Source organism: Canis lupus, chromosome 30 (genome assembly GCF_011100685.1).
Source record: "Canis lupus familiaris isolate Mischka breed German Shepherd chromosome 30, alternate assembly UU_Cfam_GSD_1.0, whole genome shotgun sequence".
NCBI classification, from domain to species: Eukaryota; Metazoa; Chordata; class Mammalia; order Carnivora; family Canidae; genus Canis; species Canis lupus.
In genome coordinates, this window is record NC_049251.1 from 28,180,606 (window position 1) to 28,197,616 (window position 17,011).

A 17,011-nucleotide genomic window follows, 5' to 3' on the forward strand; every position below is an offset into this window, starting at 1 on the left:
GCTGCCTCTCTATTGCTCGGTCTTCCTGAAGCATCATGTTTGCTGGACATGGTTTGTTGACTAAAAACACCTTCTCCACAAACTTCAGCAAGTTGGTGATGAAAGTATGCAACATTTTTTTTTCATGTAGAATAATCAAATCTGGGGACCATGTTTAAGGAGAGATACTATTTTTTAAATTCTATTTTTTAAAAGATTTTATTTATTTATTGAGAGACACACACAGAGAGAGACAAAGATATAGGCAGAGGGAGAAGCAGGCTCCCTGTGGGGAGCCCAATGCAGGACTTGATCCCAGGACCCTGGGATCACGACCTGAGCCAAAGGCAGTTGCTTAACCACTGAGCCAACCAGGTGCCCCAAGATACCATTTTTAAAGAGATATTATTTATGTACTTACTACTTACTTATTTTAGAGATAGAGAGCGAAAATGTAGGGAAGAACAGGAGGAAGAAGGACAAGCAGACTCCATGCTGAAGCCGGGAGCTCGATGCAGGGCTCAGTCCCACGATCCTGAGATTATGATCCAAGCCAAAATCAAGAGTCAGATGCCCAAACAACTGAGCCACCCAGGCACCCTCCATTTTTTTTTTTTTTTTTTTTGAGAGAGAGAGAGAGAGCGTAGAGGGGAGGGGCAGAGGGAGAAAAAGAGGGAGAGGGAGAGGGAGAGTGAGAAGGAGAGGCTCTTAGGCAGGCTCCACCCCCAGCTTAACTGAATGAGCCACTCAGGCTCTCCAAGAGATACCATTTTAAACTGAAGACATACCAAGTACCAAATGAGCCCATTTACGATGATCCACACTGCTTAGCAATATATTTTCCAACTAACAAGGTGCTTTTTTTTTTTTTAAGATTTTATTTATTTATTCGTGAGAGACACAGAGAGAGGCAGAGTCATAGACAGAAGGAGAAGTAGACTCCTTGTGAGGAGCCTGATGCGGGACTCGATCCCAGGCCTCCAGAATCACATCCCAAGCCAAAGGTGGATGCTCATCAGCTGAGCCATCCAGGCATCAGAACGAGGTGCTTTTTAAACAGTCCTTATATTGTGTCTGAATGAGAACTATCTTACTCGTACTCGTACTTCAAGTATCTAAAGAATAAAACCTGCAATCAGGGGCTAGAAGCAGAAAATTTTGAGTCTCTAGCCTAAGCAGGTTCCTGCTTCATATTTATTAGGCAGCATTGAGGGAAACTATGGGGTAGGCAGTTAAATCTAAAGGCTGTACTCTAAGGCTCTGCAAGCAACCATTTCTTCTTACCCTATAATCTCTCATGGTGATGACAACGATATCATCTGAACGCTTATTTCACGTCAGGCACTCTGCTAAGCACTTTACATAGATTATCTCATTTAATCTTTACCACATCTCTATAAGGTAAATCTCTACCACATCTCTATAGTATTATTTCCATTTAACAGATGAGGAAACTAAGGCACAGAGGTTGTTAAGTACCATTCCCAAGACCTCATGAATGGTAACTTGCAAAACTAAGATGTAAGCCTAGTTTTGGCTGAAGTTCAAGAATTTTGATCTTAAACAATATAACATACTTAGAGATTTGAACAAGAAATTTAAAAAAATTATTTGCAAGTGGGGTGCCTGGGTGGCTCAGTTGCTTAAGAATCCAACTCTTGATTTTGGTTCAAGTCATGGTCTCGGGGTCATGAGATTGAGGCCCGAGTTGGGCTCACATGCTGGGTGTTGAGCCTGCTTATGATTCTCTCTCCCTTTCCCTTTGCCTTTCCCTCTCCCTCCCCCCCCTAAAAAAATTTATTTGAGGGGTGAGGTACATAGGTAGCTTAGGTCATGATCTGAGTTGTGAGATGGAGCCCCGTCCCAGAATTTGGGATTCACCTCCTTTTCCCTTTGCCCCTCCTCACCTCTCAATCTCTCTCTCTTTTTCTAAAAAAATAAAAAATAAAAAAAAAAAAACATTAAAGCATATCTGGCTGGCTCAATCATTAAGCATCTGACTCTTGATCTCAGCTCAGATCTTGATCTCAGAGTCATGAGTTCAAGCCCCACACTGGGCTTCCATGCAGTGCGTGGTGCTTACTTTAAAAAAATTATTTGAAAATGAAGCTCTAGAGAAAGGAAGAAAAAGAGGGGAGCCCCTCAATGAATATTAGGCCTTCCTAGCATTTTCATCATTCATTAGGTCTTACCACTTTCAATGTATTTGATTAAGTGTATTTTTGTGTCTCCTATAAAGAAGGCACTGCTGTCAAGGAGGATGTAAAAATGATTCAGACCTTCTGTGGGGTTTTTTTTTTTAAGATTTTATTTATTTATTCATAAGAGACACACACAGAGAGAGAGAGAGATGGAGACATAGGCAGAGGGAAATGCAGGCTCCATGCAGGAAGCCCGATGTAGGACTTGATCCCGGGACTCCAGGATCACACCCTGGGCCGAAGGCAGATAGATGCTCAACCACTGAGGTACCCAGGCGTCCTCTTGCAGTTTTCAAGGAGCTCAAAATCATCTAACAATAAGAAAGTGGTTATATAAACATAATTACATATGATACACCATCCTAGAACCTTAAAGTCTTACAGGAGATTAAGGGAAGGAGCCATCATGTTCACTTACTATATTAAAGTTACAATTTGTTGCATATGAATATTGTTAGGTGAATTGTAGAAGAGAGGCAGAAATCCCATGTTAACCAAAGTGATCAACCATTCTGTAGTGTGATGCTTAAAAAGACTAGTATGACTCCTGGTAAATCATGTAGCTCTGTCTTTAAGTGAACCATGGAATGTGACCCCTATAAAAAAGACATGACTTGAAAAGAAGAAATGCGTCCTCGACAGGCCTGATGCTTGTTGCATATTTTCAGTAAATGCTCTCCGTGACGAAAACACCTCTAATGTGAGCTGTCGGCCAGCAAACCAAGGCAAAGACACTAGGAAGAAGTGCAGGGGAGATATTTGGAAAGAGCTCCCCACTCAATTTGATGCTTTAGGTCTCGAGAATCTTCCCAGAACGGTCCCAGAAATCCATGGATTTACCTGTTCTTTGTACTTGGAGCACAGAAACCAGTCTATCACCTGCCACCAGCCGGACCCGGTGGATCTTGGTGCCGCCTGCCATCCAAGAATCCGAGATGTGCACGGATTCCTCGCTCTGTGTTCCACTCCCACTACCAACCCTGCTTTCTGTTCAGGGATGCAAACCCAGCTCTGCTTTTCCATACCCCTGAAGTCTGCAGCAGTCTGTGAGCGGTTCGGAGAGGCTCAACCATGGCAGTGCAAAGCAGGATGCACTCCAGACTTTGGAAAAAATAGCTCTAGTGCTCCTTTTCATTTATATCCGACTTTACATTACAAAGCCCATTACAATCATCATTAATTAAACCTGCCACTCATTGCCCTCTGAGGTAGGACTGAATTAGTCTGCTCATTTTACTCCTGACAAAACAGATAGAAAGGCTTAGGGATTTGCTGAAGTGAAGTGGTTCAATCAAGGAAGCTTGGCCCAGTTCTTTTTTCTAGTTCATTCTTTTTCGCCTGGAAGAGGCCTTCACGGTGCCCAGCTCTTAACTCCAAGCAGCTTAAGCAAGTCAACTGGGAAGAGCTCCTTGGCAGGGAACCGGCAGCAATCTAGAGCAGAGCAGCAGTGTGGGGCTTGAATTCTTTGAAAACAGCCAAGTCATATTCTTCTGGTTCTCAGTGGATGTTAAACATACACACGCACACACGATTTCTCCTGTCAGGCCAGGGAGCAGGGCCAGGACATTGGGACATAGTTGGAACATTGATTATGAACAATGCTGCGTTTGACCTGGTCACAAAGCAGCCCACCCGCCACCCACATTTCAACCCTCTGTTACCAGAACCTTTGTATCAAGATTTTAAACAAACTCAAAATCAAACCTATTCCATGAGCAGGCCTAGTCACATAATTTGTGGGGCTCGAGGTGAAAAAAAAAAAGTGAAAACAACAAAAAACAAAAACAAATAGATGAATGAAAACGAGCCCACATATCTTGTATCTAAATATTTAGAAATAGTAGGAAAGATAACAAGTTTCCTACCTTGACATATATACATTTATAATGACCTAAAAAATGATACGAAATTTAGGATATTTTGGCTTCACGGAGCTCCATACCAGAATGTGATGATTCAGGGAGAGCAGTCCTGGCCTGCTTTCCCACCCTCAGGAAGGGCCCACATCGTGAAGGGCCTCATACACTGGTGATGAGGATGTCAGACCATGTGTACCAAGCTCTGGCCACGTTAGCCCCCCTTTTGGCCATTGCTTATGCCAAGAGTGCTACACCCATGGCACAGTGTGCCCTCAGAAGGATAGATCAGGAGAAGAGGCCCATTCCATTCCTGGAAGCAGGGTCTTTGGCAGGGAATTCTGGGGTCTGGGTACCTAGAGTGTGTTCTAAAAGGAGAACATGGCTCTAAGTGAATACATCCACCTGGCCTGTGGATTCCTTGCCTAATAGGGAGTGGTGACCAGAAGAGGGCAAGGGTAGGGCTCTCTAAAGAATGGGCCCAAGGGAGGGGCCCCTCTTCCTAAGACATAAGAGCAAATGATATCTGGCTAAATTATAAGCCAGAAGTGTGAGTTAATACTGGAGTCTGCACAAATCTGGATACCATAAGTAATTGCTACCTCAGCTGTGAAACACAAAGGCACGAGCTGTTTCAAGTGTTTTGCCTGCTTGCCTCCCCCAGGAACTGACTCTGGGCAGTGGACATGGTCTTCAGTAGGTATAAGGGCCAGATATCAAATGAATAAACTCCATAATTAAATATTTTACCGAAAGGCTGAGCTCCCACGAAAACCCCCATACCAAAGCTTTAGGGAGTGATCCTGGCATGGGTGACCTTTTTGTTGCCTCCCCAAAATGGACCAGTTAGGATGAAGACAAGTGTGGTTCCCTGGGGCCCTGAGCATGTGCTGCCCTGCTCTTTGTAGAGCAGTCCTTGGGTCAGCCAAAGTTGCAAGGAGCTATGGGACAAAACCAATCCTTCTGTCCAATGATTCCCTTCAGGATTGGAGTCATGATCTCAGTCCTGGCTTAATATACAAAAAAGTTAAAATTATGAGCTGCCTAGTTAACTCATGTCCCCATTTCATTTAATGATTCATAATATTTAATTTTTAAAAAGATTTTATTTATTTATTTGAGAGAGAATGAGAGAGAACATGAGTTGGGGGAGAAGCAGACTCTCTGCTGAGCAGGGAGCCTGATGTGGGGCTCGATCCCAGGACCCTGGGATCATGACCTGAGCTGAAGGCAGATGCTTAACTGACTGAACCCCCAGGTGCCCCTACAACATTCAATTTTAAGAAAAACTATGTCCACACATAAAAAGTATTTTTAATCATCAGGCAAAAGATGTAAATAGGGAAATGTGTAAGATGTATAGTTTGATGTTAATTTGTTGTTGTATATATCTTTTTTCATTATTTATTTATTTTTTTTTGAAGATTTTATTTATTTATTCATAAGAAACACAGAGAGAGGGAGAGGCAGAGACACAGGCAGAGGGAGAAGCAGGCTCCCCACAGGGAGCCCCATGCAGGGCTCCATCCCAGGCCTGGGATCATGCCCTGAGCCAAAGGCAGATGCTCAACCACTGAGCCACCCAGGCACCCCTGTTTTGTATTTCAGTAATAAGAGCATTGAGTTCTGGATTCTTGACTCAGACAAAGGCTTTTTTAGTCCAGCCTTCTCTAGCACCATCATTCCTAAAGACCTATTTCCTTAATGATCTTTGGATGTTGGTTATATAGATGTTCTTTAATTTTGGGTTTTTTGTTTTGTTTTGTTTTGTTTTTTGTTTTTGCTTTTAAAATGGAGATGAAAATGCAGTCCAAATCAGAACAAAAAGTCAATTCATACCATCAGGTCGTGGTCAGTTCTGGGGGTGTGTACAGACCGGTCTTCCCCCTATCTCTCCCACAACCTTCTCCCCTCACAGATCCACTCTCCGTTCAGACAGAGCCACTCCATGAGCCAGGGACAATTTGTGAGCCTATGTTGACACCATTTCTGGCTGTCCCTTGCTAGTTTGACCCATCTATTACTACGTTGCCACTCAAAGTACCCACCATCCTGTTGTGTGTCCTCAGCCTCCCCACCAGTTCAGGCTCCCATGATTCATCCTCCTCACCCACCCAGTTGAAGTGACTTGTGTGTCCAGGTAGGTGACTTGGTGCCAGCCAATCAGACCTTGCTGGGATGGCCCTGTCCTATTATCCAATAAGAAGCGTGGCTCTCACGTGATGCTAATGACTGTTAATAGAATTTGACATCACAGATGCTGTTTATCCAGAATAATCAGAGAAAGGGGCATTCTTTTTTTTTTTTAATTTTTTTTAATTTATTTATGATAGTCACACACACACAGAGAGAGAGAGAGAGGCAGAGATATAGGCAGAGGGAGAAGCAGGCTCCATGCACCGGGAGCCTGACGTGGGATTCGATCCCGGGTCTCCAGGATCACACCCTGGGCCAAAGTCAGGCGCCAAACCGCTGCGCCACCCAGGGATTCCCAGAAAGGGGCATTCTAATACACTAGGGAATCTGTTTACCTATAGATGACCAATTTTGAAAGAAAAGTAAACTAATTTGGAAAGAACTCTAAGTTAACACAACAGTGTATGACTAGCATATCATGGTTTTACTCAGCACTGTAATTACTTATGTGTGTGTCCCACCTCTCCTGCAAGGGCACAGGCTTCTTGAGGGATGGTCTGGATCAGTTTCATCTTTATTCCCCTTAGTGTACCTAGTGGGTTGCTTCATATATTGTAGGTGCTAAAAAAAAAAGTTTTTATTAAATGAATGAAAATATAGAACACAAACTATAATTTTCCAGTATTGACTTAATCTTTTTTTGATGACTCAGGCTCTCCACGGTCACACATTTCTTCAGGCTTATTATTATGTGTGTTATCTCAGAGGATATTTAATACAGGCCAAGTGGCTGACAGGGGAATTCTATAGTGATGGAAGATAGGACTTGGTATCTACTGACTCATTCCACTTCTAAATCTATGTGCATGTATTCAAAAGTCACAGAAGTGATCCCACTTATCATTCCCTGAAAGAAATACCGCATCACATAGAAGATTACAAATAAAGAGTGTCTTTAACTAGCTTCTGCTTTTAAACTGTAACCAGGTCAAGGAGCTTATCTTTGAGATTTTTGAGAAGGTAGGATGTTATGAGTACCGTTAATATAACGATTATTTTATTAAAGTATAATCATCAGATTATAATTTACTAATGAATGCAAACATATTTATCACTATGTGCCTAATATATGCCAAGTTTTGTGTTAGTCAATAGGGATACAATATGAATATAATTCATGCCCTCAAGAAATTTAAATAATTTATCTTTAAGAGCATTTTATTATACGGATCATTTTACAGAACTTTAGATGTCACTGTAGAAAACAAGCCTGGGTGTGATTTGACCCTGTAACATGTCCTATGACTCATTCAAAATACAGATAATGCAAGAGAAAAAAACCACAAATGTTAGCTTAATTGCTCGGCATTAGTCTTTTTTTTTTTTTTTTTTTCCTGAAAAACTCAGCCTCCAGAACGTTCATTTAAGAATCTAGTTTTTTGCACTTTTCAAATGCTGGGTAAATTTGCTTCTGGACATACGGTGATTTTCATTTCAGTTCAATACAATGTCTGTTCCCTAGGACTTGGGGGCAAGACAGCTGCCCCCCGGTGGGGAGGAAGCCTCCATCACAGCACCCATCCCCTCCTGGCCAGTCTTTCTGTGGGTGGGTGCAATCGTGAGAGAGACAGCATGAGGGAGCCCTGCCCGGGGATTCAGGAGAAACCTGGGGAGGCAGGGACAGGTGTTCTCGGTCCAGTTTGTCAGGAACTCTAGTAATGGATGTTGCCTCCCTTCCAGACAGCTTCCTGTAAACACGCTAATTTTCATCAGGACAGTAGGACTCTATAATTCAATCTTCATATCTAAAACTAAGGGTTTATTTATTTATTTATTTAAAAATATTTTATTTACTTATTCATGAGAGACACACAGAGAGGCAGAGGGAGAAGCAGGCTCCATGCAGGGAGCCCGACGTGGGAGTCCATCCTGGGTCTCCAGGATCAGGCCCTAGGCTGAAGGCAGCACTAAACTACTGAACCACCAGGCTGCCCTAAAACTAAGGGTTTAGATGCCATCATTTTCCCAACATCTATTGTGCTGAACACAGGTGCTCCATCAAAAGGTGTCTCAGAGCACAAGTGTGGGGAAAGCTGCACTCTGCATCCAATTGTGAAGAGTTACAAAGCACTTCAGCATATTAAGGGTTCAGAGAAGCCATATCATCAAAACACTGTAAGAGGGACATTTTTCAAAAGGGTTTGTCCTTGAAACCCATTCTTCGGGTTTCACCTACTGTTTTATTTAATGTTTTAACGTACAAACTTTGGAAACAATAAACAATCTCTATACTCATTGGTTTTATAGCATCCTAAAGCAGAAAAGTATTTTAGGAAACAGAGGTCCATAAGGTTAGGATCTCATAGATAGTCAGTGGCCAAACTAGGTCCCTTTCATTTGTCATTTTCTTATATTCCATATACCATTAACCCTGGTGAATGAAATTTTACTCTGGGGAGGGCTCCGAAGAGCATCAGTAATTGAAATCTACAGATTTTCTCTAAGCCCCAGGGTTTCCCCTTTGGGTTAAATTCTTGATTGAAGTTACTCCTGATTAAGCAAAACTAATGGTGCATATCCATAGGCTAGGGAGATGTTACTGAGCAGAGAATTATCCACAATTCAAGAAACTAATGAGAAGGGAGAAAGGCGAAATAAACAGCACAGAGTCCAAAGCCCAAGTAATTATCTCCTGGGTGACTAGGAGAAAATTCTTTTTTATTTTTTATTTTTATTTATTTTTTTGATACTGAGTTCAAGGAGATCCTTTGATTTTTTTTTTTTTAAGTATTGAGTCATATATTCCTTTGGTATCAGGATTAAAAAAAAAAAGAAAACTGATGTCTGCTATACCAATCTCAAAGTCCAGTGTCCTAGATAGTATCTCCTTAAGGCTAACTTAAAGTCTCACATATCACTTCACAGTGGACTTTGCCTTGAGTTTAAAGGATAAAGATAGTTTTAGGCTTCAATTTCTTTTTCATTCCGTTTGCGTGTAAAGAATTCTGTAAATCGGTGACTGAGTAAACAAACACTGCTCCTAGCAGTGAATTGGCTGTCCCACAGTCCCAAGTATAGTGTCGCCTAACCCCAAAGTAATTAAAAAAACCAAGCAATTTGCATTCTTTTCTACAAAACTACTCTTGAGTAGCAGATGGCAAACACAAATGTTTTGCTCTAGAGACATATGGAAACCTCTCTGTTTCATAAAAGCCTCAATGAATATTAAACGCTGAATGATGCCATTCATTGCAGAAATAAGATGTTGTGATAATCTCCCAAACAGACCTAATTAGGCCATATAGCTACTTGAGTTTCAGAGAGTAATACGTGGGAAATTACTATGTGATTGGGATTTCATTAGCAGTTTTTCTTAATCTGAATATTCATCCTGGCCCCAAAGAATCACCTATTGAGTCTTATTTTTTTCAGCATTGTTATGTTGTCACCATCACTTATAATTGTAAATCTTAAAAATGAGTAATCAAAGAGTTCTGCTTGATTTCATATTAACTGTTTCAGTTCTGTCTGAACAGTCAGAGCAAGGAATTTCAAGAGAGATAGGGTGTTTTATCATAGGTTCTGGAGCATTCAGCATGCTCCCTGATTAACTCCATTTTAATAAGCCTTGCTGCTATTAAACAAGACCCCAAAAAAAGTCTGCATTTAAGGTTATTCAGGAAATGATTATCCATGTTAAGTAGGAATTGGAGGCAGGGATATGACTGGATATGGCTCAAAATACAAAGCCAAGTCTTATTTTTCTCTTAACCTTCGAGATTGGCAACCTAATAAATTGCTGTTGCCACTCCAGGGAAGACTGAAACTTTGCACTCCTTGGAAAAGAGAAGTACAGATAACTGAGTCATAAGGTGAATTGAGTGCTGTTTGGAACAAGGAACTAGGTGTCTTGGGCTCCGTTCCCAACACCACACCCTGCCTGGCCTCCAAGAGACCCACTAGGCTTTGAGGCTGTTGATAAATCCCTTCTGTTCACCAGGGTGTTTGGTTCACCTGGGAGACCAATGTCTGTAAAACCAGAACCCCCAAGACAGGTCTGTTATGGGGGTTTGGATTCAAGAGCCAAAGGATTTTTTTTAACGATTTTATTTATTTATTCATGAGAGACAGAGAGAGGCAGAGGCATAGGCAGAGGGAGGAGTAGGGTCCTTGTGGGGAGCTCGATGCAGGACTCAATCCCAGGACCCCAGGATCGTGACCTGAGCCAAAGACAGATGCTCAACCACTGAGCCACCCAGGCATCCCAAGATCCAAAGGCTTCTCTAGACAGAAAGAGATGATCTAATCTGGCTCCCCTCATTTTACAGATGAGGAAACTGAGGCATAGAAAAGTTGTTCTCCTTGTTTAAGGTCACAGAGATAGTTAGTGGCAGAGCTTGGGAACAGAACCCAGGTTACCTGGTGTTCTGTCCAATCCTCTTTCTATTACAAAACCCCAAAATGTAGAAAGTTCAAGGCTGGGATGCCTGGGTGGCTCAGTTGGTTGAGCATCCGATTCTTGATTTCAGCTCAGGTCATGACCTCAGGGTCCTGAGGATGAACTCCTATTGGGCTCCTTGCTTATTGGAGAGTTTGCTTGAGATTCTCTCTGCCTCCCCCCACCACACTCTCTCGCAAATAAATAAATAAATCTTTTTTAAAAAGAAGAAAAAGTTCAAGGCTGCTGAAATGTTGTTTTTGTTTTTGTTTTTTTAAATATTTTATTTATTTATTCATGAGAGACATAGAGAGAGAGGCAGAGACACAGGCAGAGGGAGAAGCAGGCCTCAGGCATGGAGCCCGACATGGGGCTCGATCCCGGGTCTCCAGGATCATGCCCTGGGACGAAGGTAGGCACCAAACCATTGAGCCCCCCAGGGATCCCCTAAAATGTTTAACCTTAGCTTCTTGCTGAAGCTGAGTAGAAAGTAGCCAGGTGTGTAAGTGCCGATATTAATTCTGGCTTTGGACCACCCATCCCTTCCTTGCCTCTTCTTCCCAGTTCAACATAAATTCATCTGCTTAAGAGAACAAGTCGGAGTTTTCCTGGATTCAGCTCCATGATTTCTTCAAAAATTCCAACAGAACCAACCATTTAGGGGCACCTGGATGGCTCAGTGATTGAGCGTCTGCCTTTGGCTTGGGTTGTGATCCCAGGGTCCTGGGATTGAGTCCCGCATTGGGCTCCTCATAGAGAGCCTGCTTCTGCCTCTTGCCTATGTCTCTGCCTCTTTCTCTGTGTCTCACATGAATAAATAAATAAAATCTAAAAAAAAAAAAAAACCAACCACTTAGCAGTACTCCATACAAATATCAATATGCACGTGACACCGAAACAGGTGGTAGTATTCACTTGTTGGTTCTATAGCCTGTCTCTTCTTTTCTCTGTTTCTAATGAACCCTATGGTTTAGGTTGAGCTTGACTCTCTACTCAGCTCTACCCCAGTTGGTCTAGGCCAGTCTCTTGGATCCTAGGATTGCTTCATGCAGGACAGTCAGGCCCCGTGGAACTCAACTTTAGGGTATTTACGTAAACTTTTGAGAAAGAGGATCCTCTACATTCTGCTTTGCTGAACCTGGAAGCAAGGAGTTTGGGGAGTTTCAGGAAGACATTTTGTGACCACATTGGGCTGGCCTTTTGAAATAAGTGTTGCTTTGAGGAAGCATTGCTAAGAAAATGAAAGAAAGAAAACCCAGGTCCCAGGCATGTCATTTGAGCTGCTAGATTACTCACCTGTCATTAGTTTTATATCTGATTATTTTAGTACATGATTAAATAAATATTTTCATTACTTAAGCCATCTAGTGTTCTATTATTTACTGTCAGAAGCATCTCAAACCTGTTATGATGCTGATACTTTCAGGATATGTTCACTTTGTGTGTGTGTGTTTTTTTAAGATTTTATTTATTTATTCATGAGATACAGAGAGAGAGAGAGAGAGAGGCAGAGACACAGGCAGAGGGAGAAGCAGGCTCCATTCAGGGAGCCTGACGTGGGACTCAATCCTGGGTCTCCAGGATCACACCCTGGGCCGAAGGCAGGCGCTAAACCGCTGAGCCACCTGGGGATCCCCGATATGTTCACTTTGCCATTGGATCGGAATCCATTTTATAATTCCAAAAGGCTTTCTTTAATCCTTCAAGTTTATAAGAAACTCTACCCAAAATGCATAGTATTTACTACATATGCCTTATTTGAAACAAAATCCTACATAGCAATGTCTAGGTTAATGAGAGGAGTGGATTTTACTAAAATATTTTTATTATTTTTTATAAAATATTTTATTGTCAGAAATTTTATGTTAAGAAAAAAAAGAAATTTTATGTTAGAGAAAGAAATATGAGGTATTTGAATGGATTCCTTCCAGTCCACCCTCTAGTAGAGTAAAATATTGATCCCCACTCTCTATGCAGGCTAAGCTTGACCTCCTCTTTCTGCTGGCTAGACTCTGCCCAGAAAAGGAAACACTCAGAATTGTTGCAACTTGGGTGGCTTCCTTTGCATTCTAGATGATTAGGTATTCCCTCCTGATACCAAGAAAGAGTTTTGCTTTCATCTGGGCATTGGCCATAGTCCTTGCCCATATTCTAAGGGCCTATGCTATAGATGGCCTCCCATTCAGTCATGTTCTTTAACCCAGGCCTGAAGGATGCAGAATGTCCACATGTCCCTCTACACTTTTTTTTTAAATTTTAAGATTTTATTTATTTATTCATGAGAGACAGAGACAGAGACAGAGAGAGAGAGAGAGAGGCAGAGACACAGGCAGAGGGAGAAGCAGGCTCCATGAAGGGAGCCCAACGTGGGACTCGATCCTGGGTCCCCAGGATCACACCCTGGGCTGAAGGCAGTGTTAAACTGCTGAGCCACCCAGGCTGCCCTGATATGCAAAATATTTAGCAGTCTGTTTGGCATGAGCATTTGATCAAGCAGATTGGAAGCCTGACCAAGAAGAATGTATGTCCAAATAATTAAAATGGACACCCAACCAATCAAAAAGGACGCCTGACAAATCTGAATTAAAAGCCAACCACTCAGAATGAACACCTGACCCATCAGAATAAATGAAGTGTATGCAGCCAAATACCCGTCTCCCATTTATCACTGAACTTTTCACTTGTGGATTCTCCTCGTAATTAACTAGGAAGCAAACTGAGGGCAGGGACCTCGTGATAGATCTCTTTGTATTCTCCAAGTGGCCTTGCTGAGCTGGTTTCATAGTGTGAGCCTAATGGATGTTTGTTTGAGTGGACGTTATTCATCCCATGATTACTCAGGAAACATCAGTGGGTGGAAAGAGTACAGTTTGTCCCTCTTGGATGAAGATAATTATAGATTTATCCTACTGGAATATCACTAAACAAATAGCATGTTTTTGGATGACACACAAGTGATAAGAGAAATTGGTATTTTTGAGGGCTTATCATTCAATATGATCTTGACATGATGGAGAAATAAGATATAATCACACTGGTTTCTTAAACACAACAATGAATAGTATACTTACAGAATAAATGACTTATAAATACAAGATAGTATACAACCAGAAAGGTATTTGTGAGGCCAAAAATACCTAGGTCTTAGAGCAAATAATAAACTGAAGGTCCCAGCTGATTAAAAAATAGAAAATGGTTCTCCCTCTGCCTGTGTCTCTGCCTCTCTCTCTCTCTCTCTCTCTCTCTCTGTGACTATCAAAAAAAAAAAGAAAGGGATCCCTGGGTGGCGCAGCAGTTTGGCGCCTGCCTTTGGCCCAGGGCGCGATCCTGGAGACCGGGGTCGAGTCCCATATCAGGCTCCTGGTGCATGGAGCCTGCTTCTCCCTCTGCCTGTGTCTCTGCCTCTCTCTCTCTCTCTCTCTCTCTCTGTGACTATCATAAATAAATAAAAATTAAAAAAAAAAAAGAAAACGGGCATGATAGTCAGATGTTCATTCACTTATTTAATAACTTAATTGAGTACCTACTTAAGGCATCATGGTAGGCGTGCTGGGGTCACAGTGAGAAATTAGCAATGTCCTTTTCCTCAAAGACCTCAAGTTTTGTTTTTGTTTTGTTTTTATTTATTTATTTTTAAAGATTTTATTTATTTATGAGAAACACACAGAGAGAGAGAGAGAAGCAGAGACACAGGCAGAAGGAGAAGCAGACTCCATGCAGGGAGCCCGACGTGGGACTCGATCCCAGGTCTCCAGGATCACGCCCTGGGCTGAAGGTGGTGCTAAACTGCTGAGCCACCTGGGCTGCCCTTGTTTTCATTTTAAAGAATTTATTTATTTATTTATTTATTTATTTATTTATTTATTTATTTATTTATTTGAGACAGAGAGGCAGAGGGAGCAGCAGGCTCCCTGGAGGGAGCCTGATGTGGGACTAGATCCTAGGACCCTGGGATCATGACCTGAGCCTAAGGCAGACGCTCAACCACAGAGCCACCCAAGCCTCCCAAGAGCTCAAGTTTTAAGGGAGAGGACAAAGAAGTACACAAACTATTAGATAACAGAGAGAGAACTTATTCGATGGCTGAGTCATCAGTCAGTGAAAATAATCACCATGAAGGACATCTTTGTAGCCCACCGGGACAGCTGTGCTCAACAGATGGCAGAGGACCAGAACCCAAGAGTGTTTGGACAGAAGTGTCAACACTGATGGGTGCAGACTGATGATAAGAAGCTGCTTTTCCCCCTAATTTTTCAGGACCATGTAAGCTCCTGGATTCTTCTAGGGTGCAGTTAAGAGGAGGAAAAGCCCCACTGATGGTAGATACCAGTTTGCCAGCCTTTGACAAGTAGGGATCTCAACTGAATTTAATTTCATTCAAGCAGTTAAGAAAGGTGACTTTTCTTACACTCAAGTTTTATAGAGCAATTTAAAACAGTTGAAAAATGCTTGCATGAGTTTGAAGATTTGCCTAGAGAACACACAGACCCTCAAGAATATGTGTAGATTCTTGGGGGGTCTTTGAGCCCCAAATGAATAAACTGTAAGAAGTGAATATTGCACTTGACATTGTGCAACATGGCAGAGGAAAGCCAGCTTGAGGACAAAATAAACATATAGAGGAGGGCAGCAAAAGAGATTACAGGAAAATGAACTAAAGTTCTGATCCAAACCAGCCTGAAGCTCACCCAGACCTCCCACCATTCAGACCTCCTTTCAGCATCATTACCCCACCTCATTAGAAAATTAGCAGGGAAAAGCTCAGATTGACCTAGCCTGGTCATGTCCACCTCTATGGCTGGAGGAGTAAAGAACCATGACTCACAGCCATGACTGGGAGGAGAGCAGCTTCCCAAAAGCAGGCAGAAAGAGTGCCGGCCTGACAAAAACCACAGAGGTAAACTCCTTGAACATCTAGATTTCTGTAAGTCCAGCTGCTGTGTACACGTTAACCTTACCAAACGCTTCAATAAACATTTACAGAATCAGATTGAATGTGCTGGTCTTGCTAGTGCTCTACAGTGATGTAGCATTTCAAAGATGGGTCTGGGCAACTGGCAAAAAATATTGATGTGGTTTCCTCAGAGCACAGTAGCATGGATTTTTAGAAGGGGGTCCACTGATGCCACCTGGAGAAAGAAAGGAAGGTGGCAATGAGCATCCTGTTCCACATGGTACCCTCAGCTCTACAAATATACTCATTGTCCAGTCTTTTGAGCAAAGTACCTTGATTTAATAGTACTGTTACTACAATATGTTACTAAGCAACATATTGTACAAATGTAAAAATTAATAATGCATAAAGAAAACATTTGGATTCTTCCTGAAATAGTGTCCACATATCAAAATTCTTGAATAGTTCAGCGGTGATGCATAGGCTTACCTACCACCTAGAAAGTCCCAATATTATATACACGTGGTGGTAGAGAAAAACCAGGGAAGTGAAAATAAGACAATTTTTTTTTTTATTCCCATCAGTTAACAAAATTCCCCTAAGGAAATTTAGGGACTTTAAAATTCCTAACTCTGACTTCTTTTCTGAACTTAAGTTCAGTGCCACATCAGTATGTTCTTACTCATACAGAAAAATGAATGCCAACAGTAGCATGCAGAGAGTGGGGCTGAAGTTTATTTTAATCAGTACACATTTGATAAAAGAAAGATTTCACTGGTTTTTAAGTTTTTTTCCCCCTTCTTTTCCAGAATGAAGGTGAGGATATAGAATTGAGCTGTCCATGCTTGTTCAGTCCTAGTTGAGTTCTAATTCACAGATTTGCCCAAGTATTGGCGGGGGGGCAGGGAGGCTTAGCCTGTGCCAGAGGGCAGGGCCCTTCTCTTGAGGGGACAGAAACTGACATTGACCTCCTTAGAGCTTTGTTCCCATCAAGTGGGCTCTAGGAATTAGACGTCAGATTGGTAACAACTCTCTGGGTACTGTTATCAATAAGTGTGAGTTACTCCTTTCATCTTCTTTCCACATAGAAGGTGAAGGTCAACACTAAGGCCAAGTGAATCTTTTGCCATAGCAAGACTAGGAATAGCGAATCACTGGCACTTTTTTGTGAAGTCACAAGGTACTCGAGATGTGTTTTAGAAAAGCCTACTGTCTTGTTTAACTAACTGTCCCAAGTTTTTTTCTTATTCTAATCGTTGAGTCCATTGGCTCCCTTAATAACCTCCTCCAACCTTCTGGAAGGTATTTCCTTAGATCTAAAGTAAATGCCTAAGCCCATGGTTCTCAATTATTTTGACCTCAGGACCTCTTTATCCTCTCCGAAGAGCTTTTGTTCATGAGGGTCTTATCAATCAGTATTTGACATATTAGAAATTATTTTTTTTTAAGATTTTATTTATTTATTCATGAGAGACAGAGAGAGAGGCAGAGACACAGGCAGAGGGAG

General features: G+C 41.9%; 1 long non-coding RNA gene across 1 annotated transcript in view; it reads right to left on the reverse strand.

The window, feature by feature from the left end:
* Positions 1-15,063: 15,063 nt before the first annotated feature.
* The window catches only part of LOC119866913, a 49,474-nt gene continuing 47,526 nt past the window's right edge, over positions 15,064-17,011 (reverse strand). The window contains exon 3 of the long non-coding RNA XR_005381762.1: positions 15,064-15,739. This is a non-coding gene — a long non-coding RNA (uncharacterized LOC119866913). The remainder of the gene's footprint in view (positions 15,740-17,011) is intronic.